This window comes from Cynocephalus volans, chromosome X, assembly GCF_027409185.1.
Source record: "Cynocephalus volans isolate mCynVol1 chromosome X, mCynVol1.pri, whole genome shotgun sequence".
Taxonomy (NCBI): domain Eukaryota; kingdom Metazoa; phylum Chordata; class Mammalia; order Dermoptera; family Cynocephalidae; genus Cynocephalus; species Cynocephalus volans.
Window position 1 is genome coordinate 149825929 of NC_084478.1, and position 24888 is coordinate 149850816.

Consider the following 24888-nt stretch of genomic DNA (forward strand, 5'->3'; position numbering starts at 1 on the left):
TAAACAGGGTCATAAAGAAAACATCTTGAGCATGAGATATCCAATGGAGAAACCAATTAATTTACAACAAAAAATAAAGTGTTACTCCTAGTGGGTAGTATTGGACGGAAGCTGTGCATAAGGAGTAGATTTCAAATTTTACTTCTATGTTCTTTAGTTATTATTTTATGATAAGCAGGTATTTTTATAAATTTAAAAATGATTTTTTAAAGGAAAGAAATAAATGCTAGACAGACTAGAATACCTGTATGAACTGGTCAGCACATGCTTTTCCCAGTAGGAATATCTACTTATAAAACCTGATTAATGTCAGAATGTTGCTTGGAAAGTATAAAATCAGATAAAGGGAAATGAGTAATATTCACAAATAGCATCATGTTTTGATGTGCTCCATAATGCAGACCTGCCAAAGAAACAGAGATAATCACTTCAGCTCAGCAGAACGCAGTCACCCCAAGTCAGAGATGGAAACTATCAACAAATTCTTACCTTCTGTATCTTTTCTAGATTCCCTGTGACTCAACATCTTTCAGTGTGAAAATATTATTGCTTATATAATTAAGCCACATATTATCTTACATATAGTATTGCCTTAGGATCCTCAGTGATATAATAACATTATATAATTACCATTCATCATTAAGCATTATCATTTTAATATTATATAATCATATATTATTATATCATATCATAATTATTTTTATAATTATCATTATTATCATTAACCATCATTATTAATCATTCGCTATCATTGTGAACATCATTCATCGTTAACAAATTTTCACACAGTAGAATTGGGGAACATCCCAATTCATTAGTAGGGACTAATGAAAGACCAAGACCTCCTCCCTTGCCCTCATGGCAGACCTTGCCAGTAGACCACGGCACTTATTACACTGGGCCGGATACAGCTCTACAATCTTTCTCATCTCAGCATTCTCCTGGTAGCCACTACTAGTTGACTGCACTTAGCATGCAAGTTTGACATATTTGCCATTCTGTCTTAGAAGCCCACCAGCACATATACAAGCCATTTGTGTCAGTCTGGATCAGAAGCAGATGCCAAGATGGGATCAGATGTGCAAGAGATTTATTAGAGGAAATGCCACTGGGGGGAAATGGAGAATGAGGTGGTGGAGGAGCCATAAGACTATGATATAGGTTTGTCCCTTGTGAAAAAAAAAAGAGAGAGGAACCTAGAGAAGGAGGGAAGGAAGGAGGCTGGGAGGAAAGAAGTTACTTCTAAGTCTGCAGTGCTGTTGGAAGCAAGTTTCAGCCAAGCCTATGGCGAGTCCTTGAGCTAAAGTTGCCCTTCAGAGGAGGCCGGCTTCTTGCAGGCAGGGGTCTGCTTAGTATGCCTGGCACACCGGGTCATTGGCTGGGAGCAGCCTGGGGGAAGCACACCCTTAGTGCAAACGTGGTGATAGATTTCTGAGCAAAGCAGCTGGTTGTGAGGGTCAGAGGTGGAAACGTAGACCTGTGCAGTGCACATGGGAGCCTGTGGTGGCCATGAAAATCTCTCATATTTCTTACTGCATGATTCATAATTAACCCTGAGGGAAGGGTCTTGGCCCTTCATTAGTCACTACTGCTGAACTGGGATACTCCTTAAATCTCTATCAAGAAACGTCATGGTCAGAGAGCTATTGTATGTGAAACTTTTGTTAATTATGAATGATATTCATAATGATAGCAAATGATTAATGGTAAGTGTTGGCTGTCTCTGCATTCTATAAGGCTGGCTTATGGAGGGTGTGGTATTTGTATCATAGGCCTATGCCATCTACTTCATTTCCGTGAAGTCAGTCTCCCAGATGGATGCCTCTTTCTCTGCTACCAGGGCCCTCAGGTCATGTGCCCATCATGCCAATTCATGTGGCCAGTGGCAGTCTGATTTATGTCAACCGACCATGTCATTTTGTCTACTTGGCTGTTCAGTGCCTCTAGTGGGCATTAATATGTGATACAGAACTCTTCACAGTTCGTGCACATCTTAATCCGTTTTGTGTTGCTGGAACAGAATACCTGAGACAAGGTAATTCATAAAGAAGTGGTTTATTTGGCTTATGATTCTGGAGGCTGGGAAGTTCAAGAAGCATGGCACTGGCATAAGCTGTTTCTGGTGAGGGCCTCCTGCTGATCATGGCACAGCAGAGGAAGGAAGAGAGAGCGGGCATGTGCAAAGAAAAGGAAACACAAGGAGCAACCTCAGTTTGTAACAGCCCACTCTCACAGTAACGAATGCAGTCCTGTGAGAGCTGCGAACTCATTCACTCCCACAAGAAGGCATTCATCTATTCATGAGGGATATAATTCTCCGCAATGGTTGGCATGGTCTTATTCCATAATCCCAGGGGCCTGCATTGTGATTCTACCCCTGGGGCTTGACATAAGTGCCATCTTTTCCCATCGCACTTTTTCCCAACACTAACATGTCCACAGCTATAGAGACTGCCCAATCACATGGTCCAAGCAGTAGGGATGTTGCACCTGCTGCAGAGCCTTTTCCTGCTCTGAGCCCCACTCAAAGCTGGCCGTTTTCTATGTCACACCTAATATGGGCCAGAGCAATTGTCTGTCTCCCTGACTCAAAGAGGCTTACCAGGAGCTTCCCTCATGTGGTAGAGAAGCAAGATGCACCCACTTGTCTTTCACTTTGGAGAAGATGTACTGGCATGCTCCTGCCTGTTGGACCCCATAAAAACATCCCTGCAGTGGCAGGAGCATGAAGGTTATAGGGTACATTTTAGAGCTCCCACTTCCCTCAGCCTCTTTATCCTTTCCTCTGATCACATGGACCAATGAGCAGTGACGTTTGCACTGCAGCCTGGACCTGTCGCAGAATTCTTTCCTGCTGAGGGCAACTCAGAAAATTCTACTTCACTTGGTGTTGACAATTGCTTTTTCCAGACTTCTAAGAATCACCCTAGAAGTGAGTTTGCCTTCTTCCCTGGGGTCCTTGCCAAAGTGTTAGATCTCAGGTCCTGAAAGTTAAATTCCAAGTCCCTTGATCAAGCAATCTCAAATATGATCCAAGGTGTACTCCTCTGGCACATGGTGGTAGATACTAGCTAATTCTTGCATCTCATCTGGGGTATAATCTTCTTCCTTTTTAATTGTTCCCAGCATGTACCCACCCAGGTTTTATGCTGGGACTGAACCTTGGCTGTCAGACAAGAGAGGTGATGAGGGCACCTACTGAGCAGAGCATGTGCTGCCTTGTGAAGGAGAGACCACTACACCATCTTCTTGCACAATAGAAGTGCTAGCTCTTACCAGGAAGGATAGGATCCCTCTGCAAGCCTAAGGTACTTGGGGAGGGAGCAGCAGTCTGCCTAGACAATACATTCAAGGTCATCCATCTACATGCCCTCATCCCCATTTTCTGGGTCCCAGGTTTTCACAGGGTTCCAGGTCCCCTGCCACCACTGCCCCAGCACCCTGTTCTTCAATGAACAGTCAAAAATATCAGGATCTCTGCAATTCTAATTATTTGATCTTCAGCCTGTTCAATTGTGTCTTCTCTCCCACACTGCAAGAGGTAAGAACCTCTTTGTAAGGTACCAAAGAGACCCTCTGCCTCACGCACTAAGCCATTAACTGCTTGTTTAACTGCTGTCATTATCCCTCTGCTGGCATCGATAAGACTTAGCAGGAATAGGTTAACTCTCTTGTCTTTGAGGACATTTTCCTTTCCACAGCTTTCAAATGCCTCAGTCATCACATCTGCAACATCTTTTCCCTCCATCAAGATGTTCTCCCTGGTCACCATCAATGAAACCTGTAGCATTTGACTCACCACCTTATGCTAGGGACCATCTATGCCCCACCAATTGACCAAGTCAATATCTTTGCCACTGGATGTTTGGTGGTTCAGTCCCAAATCGTAATCTCACCACCTGTTTTCTTGGAACATCGTTGGTACTATTTGTGTTAGTCCAAGTCATCTGAGAAGCAAAAGGTAGTAGTTGATTTGTAAGAGATTTATTGGGGCAAATGCTGATAAGGGGAAAAGGGGAGCTGCAGGAGGCTGGGAGAGACAGCAGGCTGTAAAGATGATCTGAGCCCCCTGAAGGAGAGATGAAAGTTCTTAGCCTGCAGCATTGTTCTAAGGAAGTTTCAGCAAGGCCAACAAGGAGTCCTCAAGCCAAAGGTGCCCTTCAGAGGAGTCCTGTGTCTTCCAGAAATGGGCCTGCCTTAGTATCCTGCCATGAGCAGTCACTGGGAACAGGCCAGGGGAAGTGGGCTTTGGCCTGAAACACAGTGATGACAGCCAGAGCACAGCAGCTGGTGCCTTTGGTTAACTATCCTTACTGCAGTAGGAGATCTGAGAGGCCCATTCTCATGGCTGCCATGCCATTGCATAGAGGCATTTGTGACCACAAACAGGGAATCTCAGCAACTGATGAAAAGTTGGCACCTCTCGTGCTCAAATTGAGACGGGAATAATATTGATCCTTACACTCAAAATTGGGAGAAAATACTCACCCTACTTAAATTCTGAACTGACCATGAGTAATAAATCTAAAAGTAATATTAAAATATTAGAGAGTTCTCTTCTTAAGCTCAATAGTCAAATTTGTATTGCAAAAAAATCAAATACTTTAAAATTTAAAAACGCTTCAATACACAAACATCTCCTGTATATTATGTATATATCATATCTTGAAAGAAAAGTATTTCTTTCGATGTAGAAAAACCTAAATTTGTACAAAAAGTAAATATAGAGTGATTTTCACTTACAGAATTATTTTCAAAAGATTTTCTACATGTTGTATTTAATACTATACTCTGTTATATATTTCATTAATCATTTAAAAGTCTAATTTTACTTGATCACAAAAGTAATTTATGGTTTAAAAAAATCAAGTAGCAGTTCATTGTATTACTTAGAAACTGAAGGTCCTCCATAATCTCATTTCTCAAAGATAGCTGTTGTTCACAGTTCAGTGAATAGTCTTCCAAATTTATTTATATGCATATATTAACATATGTTATAAATTTTAAACTACACTGTATTTTACTATACCCAATTATTCCTTATCCAAATTACTTTTTTTTGACATTACACATTTTACTCCTCACAGATTTTTCTAAATAATATTTTAAAAATTGAGACATACTTTTTATAACATAAAATTTACTATTTGAAAGTGTTCAGTCAGTGGTTTTAATATATTCCCTATTCTGTGCGACCATCACCACAACATCCAGAATATTTTCATTGCCACAAAAAGAAACCCTGTACCTATCAGCAGTTAGTCCCAATTCCTCCTTTCCCCCAGACTCTGTGAGCCACTGATCTGCTTTCTGTCTCTACTGATTTCCTACTCTGGGCATTTTATATCAGTGGAATCATATAATATGTGTCCTTCTGTGTCTGGCTTCTATCATGTAGCATAACATTTTGACGTTTAATCTATGTTACAGGATGTACCAGTACTTCGTCCCTTTTTATGCCTGAATAATATTTTATTGTATGGATATACTGCTTTTTGTTTATCCATTTATCTCTTGGACACTTGGGTTGTTTCCACTTTTGGCCTATTATGAATAATGCTGCTGTGACCATTCGTGTACAATTTTTTGCGTGGACATGTGTTTTCAGTTCTCTTGATTAAAAACCTAGGAGTGGAATTTCTGGGTCATGTGGTAATGTTCTTTTTAATTTTTGAGGATCTACCAAGCTGTTGTCCACAGAGTCCCAACATTTTATATCCTCAGCAGCAAGCAAATTACATTTTATATTTAAAATATCTTGGGCGTCTTTCTGTGTATAGAGATGAATAAAATTCTTTTAAATAATATTAGTATCTCATTGTAAGAAGGCATCAAAATTTATTTAACTCATCCTCTAATAATGAACGTTGCACTGTTCTCAGGTTTTTACAATGTCAACCAATGCTGTATTAAGCATATTTTACACATATCTTAATAAATGAAGTTACTTAGTCAAAAGAGTTGTTACGTTTTAACCATTTTATTGAGGCATAAGTGACATACAAAACAATGCACATATTTCAAGTGTAAAATTTGGTAAGTTTTGATTATGTATACAAACATGAAATCTTCACTGCAAACAAAATAATAAATATATCCATCACCCAAAAAAGTTTCCTTCACTCTCTGACACACATCCATGTCCTCTCTCCTGTCCCCAGGTGACCACTGACCTACTGTCCATCAATATGGATAAGTTTGCATTTTCTAAAATTTTGTATAAATTGACTCATACAATGTGTACTTTTATTGTCTGGCTTATGTTACTTGGCAGAATTTATTGCTATTTAGCATTCCATTGTGTAGACATAGTAAATCCGTTCATTCATTCATCTACTGATGGACATTTGGGTCATTTCTGGTCTTTGACTATTAAAAATAAAGCAGTTGTGAAAAGTTGTGTTCAAGTATTGTTATGTACATTTGCTTTCATTTCTCTTTGGCAAATTACAAGGAAGAGAACGACTGGATCATATGGTAAGTATTCTCTAACTTTTTAAGAAACTACCAAACTGTTCTTCAAAGTGGTTGTTCTGTTTTGCATTCCCAACAGCAATTCTTCAACATCCTCACCAGTACTTGATACGGTCAGTTTTTTAAATTTTCACCATTCAAATAGAATGTATGGGCAGCTCATGTGGTTTTAATTGACATTTCCCTAATGACTAGTGATGTTGCACATCTTTTCACATATTTACTTAGATATATGTTATCCATATATCTTCTTTGGTCAACTGTCAAATCTTTGCTCAGTTTTTGTTTGCCTAGTTTGTGATTGCTTTGTTTGCATTTTAAGAGTTCTCTAAATAAGTCCTTGCAATATATACGATTTGCAAACATTTTCTTCCACTCTGTGGCTTGTCTTTTCATTTTCTAGCAGTGTCTCTTTCAAAGAACAGAAACTTAATTTTGATGAGTCCCGATTTATCAATTTTTTCTTTTGTGAATTGTGCTTTTGGTGGTGTTGTCTCTTAGAATTCTCAGCTTAACCCAAGTTCACAAAGATTTCCTCCAAAGTTTTCTTTCATAAGTTTTATGATTTTATGTATTATATTTAGGTCTATTGTCCATTTTATACAAACTTTTTGTACATGGCTTAAGATATGGATCAACGTTCATTTTGTTGCCATGGAATATTCAATTGTTCTAACACAATTTGTTGCAACAAACATTCTTTTCCACTGACACACCCTTGCAAGTTTGTTGAAAGATCAGTTATTTATGTGTGGCTCTATTTCTGGACTATGTATTCTGTTCCATTTTTATATTTATCTATCTAGATGCCAGCACCCCACTGTCTTGATTACTTTATTAAGTCTTGAAATAGGAAGTATTAGTCTCCTAACTTTCTTGTTCTTTACAAAGTTGTTTTGGCTATTCTGGGTCCTTTGCATTTTCAAAGGAATTTGAGGATTAGTTTCTTAGTTTCTACAATAAAGTCTGCTGGAATTCGGAAGAGATCGCATTCAGTCTACATACAAATTTGGGGAGAAATGAGATGTTGACAATACTGAACATTGTGTACCTCTCTATTTATTAAGCTTTTTGAAATTTCTCTCTTGAATTGCAGTTTTAAAAGTACAGGTCTTGCACATCTTTTTCAGATTTATCCTTAAATATTTTATAATTTTCATATTAGTATAAATCATGTTGTTTTTATAATTTTGTTTTTGTCTATTCATAGTCAATAAAAATACAATTGAAGTTTTGTATTGTGTATAACTGACTTCTTTTTATATATTGTGAACACTTGTGTATGTATGCATTATTGGACTAGACGTACTTAAAAGTTGGCAGAATATCCTACATTCGTTACTTGGTTTGTAGGGTAAAATTTATTAAAATGCAAAAGGGCAAGTGAAAGTCTATTCCATTCAAGCAGTGATAGTAAATCAAAAAAAAAATCATATCCCAGGGAGAAAATGGCAGAGATTAATTCTATCCTTAAAGACCTAGAGGATGCAGAGATTGGTAGTCCACCATGTATGCATCCATTTAATTCTCCATTCTGGCTCCTACAAAAATTGGATCTCGGAAGATGACAGTGAACTACCTCAAACTCAACCAAGTTAGCCCAAATTGCACCTGCAATGTCAGTTGTAGTATCTTTGTTGCAGCAGAATAACACTACCTCTGGTACATGGTATTAGGCCATTGAAGCTGTAAAATGATTCCTTGCAAAAACAAGGCTGAGCTTGGAGAAACTTATGTGTTTTTTTATTGCGAATATTCATGAGATACAAAGCTGATTTTCCCCCCTGCTGCCTATGATGTGGGGGCCAGATTCATACTGGGAGCATACCCATTACCAGAAATTACTTTTGTACCCTTTGTCCCCTCCCAATTATCTCCAAACCTCCCTCCCCTTCTCCCTCTCTCCTCAACTCCAATTTGTAGCCCAGAAATGTTCCCTCCCTCTGTTGGATCACAGCACTACTGTGGTCTTTCTTTCCTGCCTTCCTTTCTCTCTTAGCTCCCACATATGAGTGAGCACATGTGGTAATTATCCCTCTGTGCTTTGCTTGCTTCACTCAACATAAGTCTCTCCCGGTTCATCCATGTCGTTGCAAATGGGAGCATTCCATTCTTTTTTATGGCAGAGTAGTATTCCATATAGTATACAATACACAGTTTCCTTATGCAATCATCTATGGACAGACATTTAGGTTGGCTCCATATCTTGGCTATTGTAAACAGACCTGCAATAAACGTGGGAATGCAGGTATCTCTTCAAGATGATGATTTCCATTCCTCTGGATATATGCCCAGAAGACGGATTGCTGGATCATATGGAATATCTACCTGTAGTTGTTTGAGAAACCTCCAAATTATTTTCCAAAGTGGTAGTTCTAATTCACAGTCCCACCAACAGTGCAGTAGTGTTCCCTTTTCTCCACACCCTCACCAGCATTTGTTATTCACTGTCTTTTTGATTATAGCCAGTCTAACTGGAGTGAGGTGGTATCTCCATGTTGTTTTAATTTGCATTTCCCTGATGACTAGTGATGTTGAGCACTTTTTGATGTATCTGTTGGCCATTTGTATGTCTTCCTTTGAAAAATGTCTATTCAGCTCCTTTGCCCATTTTTTAATTGGGCCATCTTTTTTTTTTTTTTTTAACATATAATTGCTTGAGTTCTATGTATATTCTGGATATTAATCCCTTGTGTGGATGCATAGTTAGCAAAATTTTTCTCCCATTCTGCAGGTTGTCTTTTTTTTCTGTTGATTGTTTCTTTTGCTGTGTAGAAATTTTTAGTTTGATATAGTCCCATTTATTTATTTTTTCTCTTGTTGCTTGTGCTTTCAGGCTTGTGTTCATAAAGCCTGTGCCCAGACCTAACTGTTGAAGTGTTTCACCTATATTTTCCCTTAGTAATTTTACAGTTTCAGGTCTTTAACCTAGGTCTTTAATCCATTTTGAGTTGATTTTAGTGTATGGTGAGAGATTCATTTGTATTTTCATTATTCTGAATGTGGATATCCAGCTTACCCAGCACCACTTGTTAAAGAGGCAGTCTTTTCCCAAATGTAGATTTTTGTTGCCTATGTCTAATATCAGATGGCTATAAGCCTGAGAATTGATTTCTGGGTTCTCTATTCTACTCCACTGGTCTGAATGTCTATTTTTATACCAGTACCATACTGTTTCATTTACAACAGCTTTGTAGTATAATTTGAAGTCAGGCAGAATTATGACTCCAGCTTTGTTTTTTTTGTTGTTGTTTGTTTGCTCAGGATTCCTTTTGCTATTTGGGGTCTTTTGTTTTTCAATATGAAAGTTAAGATTGTGTTTTTCCATTTCTGTGAAGAATGTCATTGGTATTTTGATGGGGATTGCATTGAATCTGTAGATCACTTTGGGTAGTATAGACATTTTCACAATGTTAATTCTTCCAGTCCAAGAAAATGGAATATCTTTCCATCTTTTTGTGTCTTCTTTAATCACTTTCAGAAGTGGTTTGTAATTCTCATTGTCAAGGTCTTTCACCTCTTTGGTTACAATGATCCCTAGGTATCGTATTTTTTTTGGTGACAATTGTAAATGGTCTTACTTTATTTCTCTATTAATTCATTATTTGAGGAAATAAATGCTACTGATTTCTGGGCATTTACTTTGTATCTTGCAATGTTACTGAAGTTATTAACCAGCTCTAAGAGTTTTTTGATTTTTCTATATATAGTATCATGCCATCTATAAATAGGGAAAGTTTGACTTCATGTTTTTTCAATCTGGATTCCCTTTACTTTTTTGTCTTGTCTGATTACTCTAGCTAGTACCTCCAGTACTGTGTTGAATAAAAGTGGTGAGAGTGGACATCCTTATCTTGTTCCTGTCCTTAAGGAGAAGGACTTCAATTTTTCCCCATTCAGAATAATACTGGCAGTGGGCTTGTCATAAATGGCTTTTATTGTGTTAAGATATTTTCCTTCTATACCTAATTTGTTGAGAGTCTTTATCATGATGGAATGTTGAATTTTGTCAAATGAATTTTCAGCATCTATTGAGATAATCATATGGTCTTTGTCCTTGAGTTTGTTGATGTGATATATCACATTTATTGACTTTCATATGTTGAACCATCCTTGCATCCCTGGGATGAATCCCACTTGATCATAGTGTATAACTTTTTAATATGTTGCTGTATTCTAATTGCTAATATTTTGTTGAGGATTTTACCATCTACGTTCATCAAGGATATTGGCCTGTAATTTTCTTTTTTTGTTGTGTTTTTATCTGGTTTTGGTATCAGAGTTATGTTGGCCTCATAGAATGAGTTTGGGAGAGTAGCATTTGTTTCAATTGTTTGGAATAGTTTCATGAGAATTGGTATTAACTCCTCTTTAAAAGATTGATAGAATTCAGCTGTAAAGCCATCTTGACCCAGACATTTTTTGGTTGGAAGATTGCTAATTACCACTTCAATTTCCTTGCTTGTTATTGGTCTGTTCAGGTTTTCTATCTCTTCTTGGTTCAGTCTTGGTAATTTCTGTGTGTCTAGAAACTTATCCAGATTTACCAGATTTTCAAATTTGTTGCCATACAGTTGTTTATAATAGTCTCTAATGAATCTTTATATTTCTGTGGTATCAGTTGTAGTGTCTCACTTTTCATTTCTAATTTTTGTTATTTGGGTCTTCTCTCTCCTTTTTTTGTTAATTTAGATAGTGGTGAGGCTATTTTGTTTATCTTCTCAAAAAACCAACTTTTAGTTTTGTTGATCTTTTCTACTGTTTTGGGGGTCTCTATTTCATTAGTTCTGCTCTGATCTTAATTATTTCTTTCCATCCACTGCCTTTAGCTTTGGATTGTTGTTGTTTTTCAAGTTCTTTGAGGCACAGTGTTAGTTCATTTATTTGAAGTCTGTCCGTTTTTTGATATAAGCATTAACTGCAATAAATTTGCCTCTTAGTACAACTTTTGCAGTATCCCACAAGTTTTGGTATGATGTATCCTTATATTCATTAGTTTCTAGAAATTTTTCTATTTCCTGTTTAATTTCTTCTTGGACCCCATAAGTCACTCAGGAGCCTATTATTCATTTTCCATGTATATGTACAGCTTCCAGCATTTCACTTATTGTTAATCTCCAGTTTTAGTCCATTGTGGTCTGAAAAGATTGTTGGAATGATTGCAGTTTTTTAAAATGTGCTGAGACTAGATTTTTGACCTAATATGTGGTCTATCCTGTAGAATGTACTGTGAGCTGATGAGAAGAAAGTGTATTCTTTAGCTGTTGGGTGAAATGTTCTGTATATATCTGCCAAGTCCAGTTGATCTAGGGTGTACATTAAATCCTGTGTCTCTTTGTTGACTTGTTGCCTAGAACTCCTGTCCTATACTGAGAGAAGGGTGTTTAGATCACCCACTCTTAATGTATTAGGTCCTATCTCCTTCTTTAGGTCTAAGACTGTTTGCCTGATATTTCTGGCTGCTCCAGTATTGGGTCCATACAAGTTTATGGTTATTATGTCTTCTAGCTGGATAGTTCAATTATCATTATGTAATGGCCTTCTTTATCTTTTTAATTTTTTTTTTTTTTTTTTGGTTTAAAGTCTATTTTGTCCGATATAAAAATAGCAACTCCTGCTCATTTTTGGTTTCCATTTACAGGGTATATCTTTTTCCATCCCTTCACTTTTAGTCTATGAGTGTCTTTACATGTGAGGTGGGTCTCTTGATGACAGCATATACTTGGGTCTAGCTTTTTAATCCAGTCAGTTAGTCTGTGTCTTCAATAGGGAGTTTCATCCATTTACATTTAGAGTAGTTATGGAGAAGTGTTGTTTAATTTCTGTCATTTAATTGCTACTTGTTCACTTGGCTTAAATACTCTTGATCATTATTTCCCCTTTTATTTCTTTTCATCAATGTGAGTACGGAATTTACGGCAGAATGATTTAGCTTCTTTCTCTTTCTTGCTGGCATTTTTGCTTTAATTGTGGGTTTTGCTCTTTCTTGTGTATTTGTGATGGTAGTCACCATTATTCAGATTCCAGATGAATGACTCCCTTGGGAATTTCTTGCAGGTCTGGTCGTGCAGTGGTGAACTCCCACAACTTTTGTTTGTCTCGGAAACACATTTTTTCTCTCTGTTTTCTGAAGAGAGCCTTACTGGGTAAAGAATTCTTGGCTGGCAGGTTTTTTTCTCTTAGTATTTTGAATATATTTTTCCACTTTCTTCTGGCCTACAGGGTTTGGGTTGAGAAGTCTGCTGTTAGTTGGATGGGTGTTCCCCTATAAGTGACCTGACGCTTTTCTCTTGCTGCTTGTAGAATTCTCTTTGTCTTTGAGCTTTGGGACTTTAACTATAATATGTCTTGGGGGGATCTTTTGGGTTGAATCTGTTTCGGGACCTTTGAGTTTCCTGGATCTGAAGGTCTGGATCCCACCCTACACCTGGGAAGTTCTCTGTTACTATTTCCTTTCCAGGCTCCTCCATTGACTCTCCTTGTGGTCATTACAGTTTTACATGTGGCAGGCCAACTGCACTGCAGTCATAGCTGCTACTATGGCAGTGAGCTATCCTTATGGTGGCAGAAGCTGTGCTGGTGGCTGTGGTGGACCACCTGCATGAAGTGTTTTATTTGTAGGGCACTATTGTCTTCACTTTTGCAGGGGGAGGGCTTACTGTGATTTCTGCCTGGGCCCCTGGTCATGGTCACATTCCTGCCTTCTGTTCAGGCTGGGGGAGGGCTCAGAGATCAAATTAAAATTACAATTAGAGTTTAATTAGATGTCTTTTCTTTTTAATATACTATGTGGGAGCTAAGAGAGAAAGAAGGAAACATAGAAAGACCACAGTGGTGTGTTGGACTTGCAGAGGGAGAGAGCATACCTAGGTATACAAAGTGGAGTGGGCAAAAAGTGGATGGGGAGGGAAGTTTGGGATAACTGGGTAGGGGACATAAAGTACAATTGCAATTTCTGGTAATGGGCATGCTGCCAGTATGAATCTGGCATTCACATCTTGGGCACAAGGAATGACAATCACCTTTGTATCTCATGAATATTCATAACTAATAAAAATTTGTGATATATTTCTTTATTTCTGCAAATTCATAGATATCATGTGTCAAGAGACAAACTTACAATAATTTAGTTTAAAGATCATAATTTTTTTTATTTGTGATTCCAGAATTGGGCAACATTTCAGTTCGTTACATAGAATAAGTTTTCCAATGATCCAAGAGAGGAAGTTAGTTTTTGAGATAGAGAAGGGCTGAAGAAAGCAGAAACAAAGAACAGAAAGTGGATTGATTATTTCCAGGTTACTTTCCTTGCAAAGAAAGAACAGGGAAACAGGACAATAGAGAAATAACTAACTGATTAATATCAGGTTACTTCAGGTTACCTTTTCTTGAAAAGCAATGTCTTCATCGGTTTTCAAGACGCCCATTTTCTCAGCCCTTCAGACTTTTTTACTTGGGAATGAATTAAATGTGGAGTATACATAAAGCACATTTATTTCACAGGGCCTGGTTTTCCAAAACCCTGCAGTTTCAGGTATTGTCTAACTTCTTAAAAGTACATATAAAAATGTTAACCTTGCAAAAAACAGGAAACTTTCCCCAATCTAGATTCTCTTGTAAGAGAAAGAATTGAAACACAGCAAGGTTGCTGGCTCAAGGCCAGACAAGTTACTAATTGATATATAAGGATACTGGGAAGCTACTGTGGTGAGAGAATGTTTGCAAAGTTCAAGTTTTGGTTTTTGGATCACCCTAACCTTTTGCAAATTGCAGTAGGGAATGTCACCTTGCTTACTTCAATGATATTACTAGTCTTTCACATGTTAGCCATAATTCTGCAAATATCCTTGTTTCTTTGTAATGCTTAAATCAACTGAATTTTCTTGTAAAACTTCCTTGTCTTTACAATAAAAGAGAGAGGCTAAGTTTGGAAGTGGTGGCCACATTCAGTTTTCCTTCTCCTAATAGAGAAATTACTGAAGTGCAATCCATCCAGACCTCAATGAATACATAGTGCTTGAGTATTCATGTAATTATTTCTTCCTATCTGTTACACAGGGAAAGGAGGTACAACAATTAAAACCATTACCGTTCTATGTCTTAAATAAAGATTATAGGAGCCCATTGTTTTGGACTAGGCTCTTTCACTAGGCCCCAACAGATGAGATTAAAAATAAAAATGGAGTAACTCATGCTGAGGTTCTATGTCAACAAACCAAAACTGAGTTATCTATCTGACCTGCATGAAATCAGGAGAGAGAGAGAATAGCCTAATTTCCCAGAAAGGCCAGTTTCAATCAAGATTGCTTTTCTTTAATCAAATATCAAACAGGTCTGAAAACTCATTTTAAAGTACAAGTATTCAGTTGCCTCATAAATAAAGCAAAGCCATGGTTTTCCCACTGTGTAAAAGGAACAGGAAAAATATCATGTCAATTGTCAGCTGTCTTTAGGGCACCGGGCAGCGATGACTTTCAGCAGTTCACCCACAACTCTTGTCAGTTTTTCATAAGTCTCTTCAGGGCTCTTTGTTCTTACCTTCCTTGGACTTTCAGTTGCTTTCTCTCCCTATCCTTGAACCACTCTCTTATCATCAGATGCATGTTGCATGGATAGAGATAACACAAGTAACCAGGCGCAAAATACCTAAGTGGTTTTTCTTCCCCAGAACCCTAAAGTGACAACAGCATAATCACAGGCTTTGCTAGGCTGTACAATATGTATCTTAGACAGTTCAGCTGCTGTAACAAACTACTGTAGACAGGGTGGCTTCTATACAACAGAAATTTATTTCTCAATGGTTCTGGAGAATGGATGTTCCAATCTGATTGCTAGCAGAATCAAGATTTGGGGAAGACCCTCTTCTAGGTTGCAGACTGCTGACTTCTTTTTGATATCCTTATGTGGTAGAAACAGAGCAAGCTAGCTCTCTGGCCTCTTTTTAAAAGGGGACTCATCCCGGGCTCTACCATTACAACCTAATTAGGTCATAGGGACCCACCGCCAAATACCATCACATTGGGGATTAGATTTCAACATATGAATTTGGGGTTAACATAAACATTGGGTTCATAATAATTGGTAAACTAAACTTTGGATAAGGCTTTAGCAAATCAGGGCTGCCAAAAATTGAGAAAAAAAAAATCATATGTTTAACATTTTCAAAATCACCTAATCGATATCATGTTATAAACTTTAAAGTAGTTGAACTTCCTTACACCTATTTTACATGTTAGTATTGCTTGTATTTTGTATCACAGGATGGTGAGATATTACAAATGGGCCTAAGCTATTTTCGTACACACAACACTTGACTTCTTTTGGAAAGATGACAACAGCTGCCAAAGAAGTTTGACTTGAATGAAGATTAACACTCCCCCCACAGCCTTGGTACCTGGGTATAAGAAAGGAGCCCTCAGACAACATTCTGCCACACATACAGGTATTTACTATCTAACCATTTATTAAGCAAGCAAGCACAAAAGCAATTTATACAACCTATACTGAGCTCAAAAGAAGTTCTTTCTTTCTCTCTATCTTTCTTTCCTTCCTTCCTTTTACTTTCCTTTTCCCAGATGCTCTAAACACTCGAGGCAGACATACGAGAACATTAGACAAGAATCATGTTAGCCTAAGGTGACATTCCTAAGGATAAATGCAGCAGAACTGTGCTGATTTTTATATCCTTGTACATACAAGTGTGGGGGATGTCTACAAAATATTTTTACCAATCAACATGTTACAAAATTATCCATTTCTAACTTTCTTCACGAGATCTAGCAAGTCACTAAGCTCTCCAGTAGAACAACCATTTTTGACATTCACACTGCTGAGTAGTAGAGTGACTGTGAGTGGATTGGGATAAGGTAATCACAGAAACGCCAGGACAGCCATTCCAGGTATGTCTCTAGTCAGAATGCCAGCTGCACTTAGATTAATTATAATGTACTAACACTCAGTCTATGCTGAATTATTTGAAAGCAAAGTTACAGACATCACGAGAATTGTGCCATAGACTTTTCAGTCACTTGAGTCTCAAATCCCTATTTGAGTGTTGTCTGTGAAGCTCCCTTACACTACGCACAGCATGCAAAGGTCTTCTCCACCAATCCTCCTTCCCCTTGCCCCTTACATTCAATCAGTTGTCAAATCCTGGCTATACTCCTGACAAAACTAAGTCCATGTCTGCCCTTTCCATGTACTCTCACAGCCCATATCCTAATCCGGGCCCATTTCCTCTCACGGGGCTGTGCGAAATCTCTGTAACTGCATCTAGACATACTTTGCACACAGTAGATACTCAAAAATACTTCAGGGAATCCATCAACTGAAACTAAATTACAAATCAGAAAATAGGTAACAAACAAAACTGGAGTAACTGCACAGCACTATGTCCTTCAACATTTTTAAGAAACAGCACTGCAGATTTCAGTTAAGAAACCAAACTTATTACACAATAATCTGAATACCGATATAGCTACACCTAGTAAAATTCACCAAGCAGAAACCTGAAGGAAGTGAGGGAATGAGCCATGTGGCTGTCTGAGGGAAGAGCATCCCAAGACGAGAGAATAGTAGGTGCAAAAGCTTGAGGCAGGAGTGTTCCTGCCACGTTCGAGGAAAAGCAGAGAAGTCAGCGGAGCTGGAACAGAGTTAACAAGAGGTGGAATGATGGATGAGATTGGAAAGTTTGTAGGGGACGAGAATCTACGGGAGAGTTTTAAGCAGGCATCATGATTTGACTTTTTTTATTGTTTTATGGTTGTGCACTTATGATTTGACATACATTTTAATAGGCTCAAATAGACCACATGAGAGGAAAGCGAAAGCAGAGAAATGTGTTAGGAGGTTTTTGCAGTAATCTAAGCAAAAGAGGAATAGTGGCTTGAACCAGGGAAGCAGTGAAGATGGGGAGAAATGGTGGGATTAGGACGATGTTTCAAAGATAGAACCAACACTGTTTGGATAATGTGCGGGATATGAGAGAAAAAGAGGAAGCAACTGTCTGAAAGGTAAAGTCCTTTAAAAGAGAGAATATATGTTTAAAAATATAGTGCAGTTTTATATGTCATGCAGGTGAAGTACAGCAACATAGTAACTTTGTATTTGGCATTCTAAATGCCTCTTGTACATCACCTCCTTTTTCTTCATGTACCTTTGTCAGGTACCCAAAGAATCCCTGTTCCTGGCAGCCTACCACCCAAAGGACAGTTATGACACTTTGACCACAAAAAAAGCACCCCATTGATCTCCACTTGTTTTAGGAAAAGGCTGGCCACAGAAAACCCTCCACTCCTAGCACTGAACACTCCTTCCTCAGGTAAAATGTTCCAAACTGCTCATTTGCCTCCTTACACCTAAGCGAGAACTGCCAAATGTACCCCTGAAAGCCACTTGGAAAGTCTCCCTTGCTTCCAAAAATCCCACCCTAACAGAACACTTGCCAGTCAGAGACTGTCTCAGGGTCCCCTCCTTTTGCTCTATAAAGCTTACTTTCCTTTCTAACACCATTGAACTCCTGCTAACACAAAAGTGATGCCAGCTAGGTTTCCTTGCAACAAAGTTATGAATAAACGGCCTTTGTTAATTTGATTTCAGACTTAGTTTTGTCGTTGACATGATATACAACTGTATATAAATGAAGCCCAGAAACATTAAGTTGAATGAAAGAAGCCAGATATTGTATGATGCCATTTATACAAAACCTGGAGCAGGAAAAGCTATGCTACAATTATAGCATCAGGATAGTAGTTGTCACTGGAAGTAGAATTGACTAGAAAGGGGATGAGAGTCCTTTCTGGGATGAGGGAAATATTCTATAGCTTGACTGCGGTGGTGCTTATACCAGCGTATATGTTTTTCAAAGTTCATTGATCTCTACGCTCATGATTTGTGCATTTTCTTTTATGTGAATTGTACCCCAATTTTGAATGGCAAGAACACCTCTGATTTCGCCGATTCAGAGATTATGGCATTCAGTGTCCAACCATGGTCAACTTCTGTGCCTTATAAAGAAATCCGTCATCTCTCTAATAAACTCAAGTCTTTGTACACCAAGGTTGGCAATAGAGGAGGAATTCCTAGAATAAAAATTGTAATCACGTCCAGTCAAGATGGAGGAATAGACCGTCCCCAGTGTCACTCTCTCCCACAAATCAACCAATTTACAGCTATAAAAATGTAGCATCATCCAAGCTGGGGCCGCAGGAGCTGAGGGGAAGAGGAGTAGAGACCCACGGTGTTCATGAAGGCAGGAGAAACTGTGATGAGAGGAAGAAAAAACTGCTCTGAATGTTTCGGGCCACAGCTGCTTCCAGGCTGGAGCTGCTAAGTGCATGGAGCAGGAGCCAGCAGAAGCTGCAGCTGTGATCTTCAGATGGAGTTGCTTGGAGGCTGCAGGGGAGACAAGGGACTTGGTGGCCCCCAGGACAGCAAGACCACGAATAGGGTTCCCGTGGACCCACGCAGGAGCAAGGAGCCAAAACAGCTGAAAAACGGGAGCCACACAGAGGCCAGTGAGGCATCACAAGGGACCAGAGCAGGGCCCGTCCCATGGGAAGTGTTTGGATCATGGTCAGTGGGGGAGAAGGGCCCACAGCAAGCACAGCTGATCCACCCCTGAATCAGCGCAGGACAACTCAGAGGAGACTGGTCAGGAATGCAGAATTGCATGGACTACAGTTTGCCGAAAACACTCAGGCCCAGATCAGAGATTCTACACAACACAGATCCAGCAGATCTCTGGAGAGCTGGAAGTACCTATAAGGTCAACCATTAAACCCTGAGCTGCACAAAAAGCAGCAGCAAAGCAGCAATTTAGCTCAACCAAACAGCTCAAGTACTCGTTCCCACAGGAAGATCTCCCGTTTTAGAAGTAAGCAAAGGACAAAAAATTTGTTCCATACCAGGCACACAACCAGGGCTTTGGGGTCTACCAGGGGACATGAGGCATAGATCCATGGGTTGGACCCGCACGCACAACCACTCACACCACCAGCACCAAGGTGCCCCACCTGGGGGCACAGGGCATAGAGCTGGGAACCAACCCCTGTCCCACAACCAAGCACACTGTGCCAGCACCTCAGGGCCCAACCAGGTGCCCAAGGCTTGGATCTGGGGACCAGATCCCCCTCCCATAACCAGGCACACTCCACCAGTGCCTCAGGGCCCACCTGGGGACCTGAAGCATAGAGAGAGGGACCAGACCCTCGTCCCACAACCAGGCACACTGCACAAGTGCCTCAGGGCCTGCCCAGGGACCTGAGGCATGGATCTGAGGACTGGACACACCTCCCACAACCAGGCACATCATGCTAGTGTCTCAGGTCCCCCCTGGGCACCCAAGGCTTGGAGCTAGGGACTGGACCCCAGAAACAGGCACAATGCACCAGTGCCTCAGGACACATGTGGGGACCCAAAGCATGGAGAAGGGGACCAGACCCCCTCCCACAACCAGGCTCACCACGCCAGCACATCTGGGCCTGCCTGGGGACCTGAGGCTTATGGCTGGGGACCAGACGCCCCTCCACAACCAGGCACGCCATGCCAGCACCTCAGGCCACCCCCAGAGACCTGAGGCTTGGAGCTAGGGCCTGGACCCCCTCCCACGACCAGGCACACTTCACCAGTGCCTTGGGTATTAATACTAGTATTAATTCTGTATATGGACTGAATCTATTCTCACCCAAATTACTTGTACCTCAATGGCTGCCTTTTTCTTTTTTGTGAAATGGAGATAATCAAGCTCACCAACTCCTTCACAAGGACATTTTGAGGATTAATCAGTCAATGCTGGGGAAGCATGTTTTTGCCTTAGATGAATGTTGCTATATAAATGCATATTATTACATTATAGTTCGGCTTCCATGTGAAAACACAATGACTTTTAGGTCCTAGATTCTTTCATAACACTGAGAATAATTCTGAAATGATCACAGCTTCCTCGATTTCTTTGTCCAAGAGAAAAAGCAATCAGTGTGAAGTGTAGCCGTGAATGTTAGAGTTACTCCTGGTGCTTTTTTCCCAGACCTTCTACCTGTCTCCTAATTGATCATTAGTTATATACATGCTCTCTCCTCAGCTTCTGATCAAGTCATCGCTCCATTACTTCCTGTGGTACTAGGTGTTTCCGTCACTCCTGGAACCCACTGCTGTTTATTTAATTAGCTTCTATTAAAAGAGAGTCATTCTATATGCTACTTTTTCAGTTCTAACGGAGTCCCTCTTCTATGGTCTGAATGTTGGTGTCCCCCAAATTCTATGCTATAACCTAATACCCAATGTAATAGTATTAAGAGGTAGAGCCTTTGGGAAGCAATTAAGTCGTGAGGGCTCCATCCTCATGAATGGGATTAGGGCCCTTATAAAAGAACCTCAAGTGAGCTCCCTTTCCCTTTCCACCATGTGAGGTCAGAGCAACAAGGGGCCATCTTTGAAGCAGAGAGCTCTCACCAGACACTCAATCTGCTGGCAAATCTGCTGCTGCCTTGATCTTAGACTTCCCAGCCTCTGGAACTGTGAGAAATAGATTTCTGTTGTTTATAAGTTACCCAGTCTGTGGTATTTTGTTACAGCAGACTGAATGGACTAAGATACCCTCTTTTTCCCAATTTGCCCCTTTGAAGCCTGACTGGGTGGATTTCTGGGCAGAGGTCAAAGAGGAGAGGTTACTGCTATCACTTTGATCAAAGTACCCCCTGCGTAAAACTTGGGCAATTCTCCATGATCTGCAGGATGATGTTCTCATCTCTTAGCCTAGCACTCTCCTCATCTGACCATGAGGCTCTTTCCATCTCTCTGTCTCACCATTATCCCCCAGAGAGAAACCCCCTTCCCTTGTCCACCATCATAGGGTGGTGGGATAGTGAAAAAACAGTGGGCTTACCTACTGTTCAGAAGATGTGGCTTCAGTCCCTTTCTTATCCCTTAGTAGCTGTGTGCTCTAGCATAAATTTTTTTCTAGCCTAAATTTTTATCTACATACATGCATCTGGTTTAATATTCAAGGCACTAAGTATGTGAAAACAAGTCTCCCCCCAGATCCCCTGCTCCTACCCCAGAGGCAATCATCATTAGCAGTTTCTAATGAACTTTTTAGATGTAGATAATGCATATGCAAAGGCATACATATGTGTACCTTATAAAATAATTTGCTGGGATTTTTATTGAGATTGCATTGAGTCTATAGATCAATGGGAAATTGATCAGTTGGGAATTGAATCAGTTGGGAAAGAACCGATATTTTGACAATATTTAAACAGTCTTCCTATCTATGTACATGGGATATTTTTCTATTTATTTGCATCTTTGATTTCTTTCATCATAGTTTTATAGTTTTTCTTACACAGATCTTGTACATATTTTGTTAGATATACACCTCAGTGCTACACTCTTCTGGTGTTAATGTAAATTCATCTTATTTTAAATTTAGAATTCCAGTTGCTCATTGCCGGTGTATGAAAAAGCAACTAACTTTTGTATGTTAATCTTGCTATAACCATTTATTAGTTCCAGGACTTTTTGGTGTTGTTGTTGATTATTTGGGATCGATAATCCTTTCACCCACAAACAAAGACAGTTTTATTTCTTCTTCCCATATCTGAACACATTTTATTTCTCTTTCTTGTCTTACTGTATTTTCTAGGACTTTAAGTGAGGTGTTAAATGATAGGGGTGAGACGGGACACTGTTGCCTTGATCCTGATCATAGGGGGAAAGCATCTAGTTTTTCACTTCATTTCTTTACTAGGCCATAACAAACTACACATTGGGTGGCTTAAGCAGCAGAAATTTATTGTCTCACAATTCTGGAGGCTAGAAGTCTGAGATCAACGTGTCAGCAGGTTTGGTTTCTTCTGAGGCCTCTCTCCATGGCTTGTACCTGTGTCTTCACATGGTTTTCCCTCTGTAACATCCCTGTGTCCTAATTTCCTTTTCGTGTGACACAAGTTATGTTGGATTAGGGCTGATCCTAATGTCCTCATTTTAACTTAATTATTTCTTTAAAGACTCTATAGCCAAATATAGTCACATTTCAAGGTGCTGGGGGTGAAGACTTCAACATATGAATTTGGGGCAGGCTCAATTCAGAAATTACTCCATTTCTGCTGCTTATAACAAAATACCTGGAACTGGGTAATTTATAAGAAAATGAAATGTATTGCTTATAGTTTTGGAAGCTGAGAAGTCTAAAATCCAGGCAACACACCTGGTGAGGATCTTCTTTGGTGGTGGCTTTATAGCAATGCAGGGGTCTCACATGGCAAAAAATGGAGGAGCAGAGAGAGAGAGACTCTCACATGCTCTCCTTTTAAAGCCCTCAGAACCACACCCCTGACCACCATTATCAATCCATTCACTACAGCATGGTCCTACAATCTAATCACCTCTTCAGGGTCCCACCACTCAATTACCGTAATAGGATTTCCCCCCTCTTTACACTGTCAAAGTGGGGACTAAGTTTTGGGGGGACATCAATGCACAGCAAGCCCATAACACTCATCATAAAGCATGGTGTTAGCTGTAGCTTTTTGTAGATATTCTTTGTCTACTTAAGGAAGTTTACCTTTATTCCTAGTTTGGTGAGAGCAAATATGTATATACTGTTAAAACTAACAGAAATGGCATCATCAAATGCTCTCTTGAAAAGAGAAGTCTGATTTCTTCTCTCCCTTGTATAAAACTGTTCAGCATTTCCCATTTGACCCTGCCTGATCTGGCCTCTCCTATCTTTCCAGTCTCATCTTGTACCACTTCTCCCCTTCCTCTCTGCTCTGAGCATCATGGCTTGCTTTTGATTCCTCGGAAAGGTAGCCTTCTGTTCCACCCAAACTTGATCACAGTCTCCCTGTCATATACTTACATGTATACTGTTTATCATAGTTATAGTTATATGCTTCTATGATTTTTTTATTTAATGACTTCCTTCCCCTCTATGGTGTAAGCAACATGTGGCAGGGATCATGTCTGTTTTGGTCATTACTATAAACTGGTAAATACATGATAAATAAATCTATGAAGTTAGTCAAATTATCATTGACTGACTTATTTTACCAAGTTCTCCACCTCTTGAATTCTTTTTTTTTTTTTTTTTTTTTACCCTGGAAGCACTTCTTTAATAAATCACTTGCACATGAATCCTGGAGACAGGGTCCGCTTCTGGGAACTCATGACAGCCACCTCCCTTCTCGAGTACAACTTCAGCTACTGCTCAAAACTAGACTCATCTCATTTTTCTCTTTCCATTTCTTTACTTTTTGTCCACAAATGCTCTTTTCTTGAAAAGTGTAGCTTCAGAAGCACAGTCAGTTCAGGTCACTTCCTGCCTCCTTCAGAATCTGCACAAAAGAAGGACAGGATAATGTTAAACTCAGTCCAATTCCCCTCTCTCGGCAGTAAGGCTTAATTGAAAACCAGTTTATCCAGTCTGTCCCATGGGGCATAGGCAGAGCTGCATTTTGGAATAATATGAGGTGGAGGAGAATATCAGAATTGTGTGCAGGGAAATTTTCAGCTTGGGCTGTGTTTTATATCTAAAATGGGAGATCAAATCCATGCTACTTGTGGCAAAAACCAGAATTTAAAGACCTGAGCAATGAAGGTGGCAGAAACCACTGAAAGTGAGCGTGAAGAACACCAGATCATAACTGGCCCAGTGGAAAGGAAGTCATGAGCGAATTATATTTGTAGTAGAGGCCAATGCTGGTTTTCACCCACACCTGGTATCTGTGTGAGTTAGTTTGATTCATTAACAGGAGCCAGAATGGGGTAAAAAGTAAGAAGACAGTTAACCTGACTTTGTTTGATTTTCTAGTCCAATTTCCCACTCGGCATAGAAATTCCCTCAACGGCGTCCCTCATAGATCTTCAGACAATTCTAATTCAGTACTTAATGTCATTAATCCATTTGGGGGCCACTCTAATTAACAGAAACTTCTTTTCCATAGCGAGCCAAGGCCTGGGACTCCATTTAGTTTTTGTTCTAGTGTCTGAAATGGCCACAGAGTAGTCTGCTCCCTCTTCCACTTGCCAAGTGTCTGTCACTGCTTGCTCATGTCCTACATTTTGCAGGCTCAGCCCTGCCCATTTCTGAAGGTGATGAAAACCCAGTCCGGCGAGAAGTGAGAAGCTCTCTCCATTTGTGGACGTAATTGATATATCAAAGGTGAAGAGGGCCCTGGATGTCTGGGTGAGCATGGAGCAGCAGCCTGCCTGTATTCTTCACCCCCAGCACATGCGTGTGCACGCGTGCGCACAAACGCGCACGCGCGCGCGCGCACACACACACACACACACACACACACACACACACACCCACACACACACATCTCTGTCTGTTTTCTGTTGCCATAACAGAATACCACAGACTGGGTAATTTATAAAGAAAATCAGTTTATTTTGGCTTATGATTTTGAA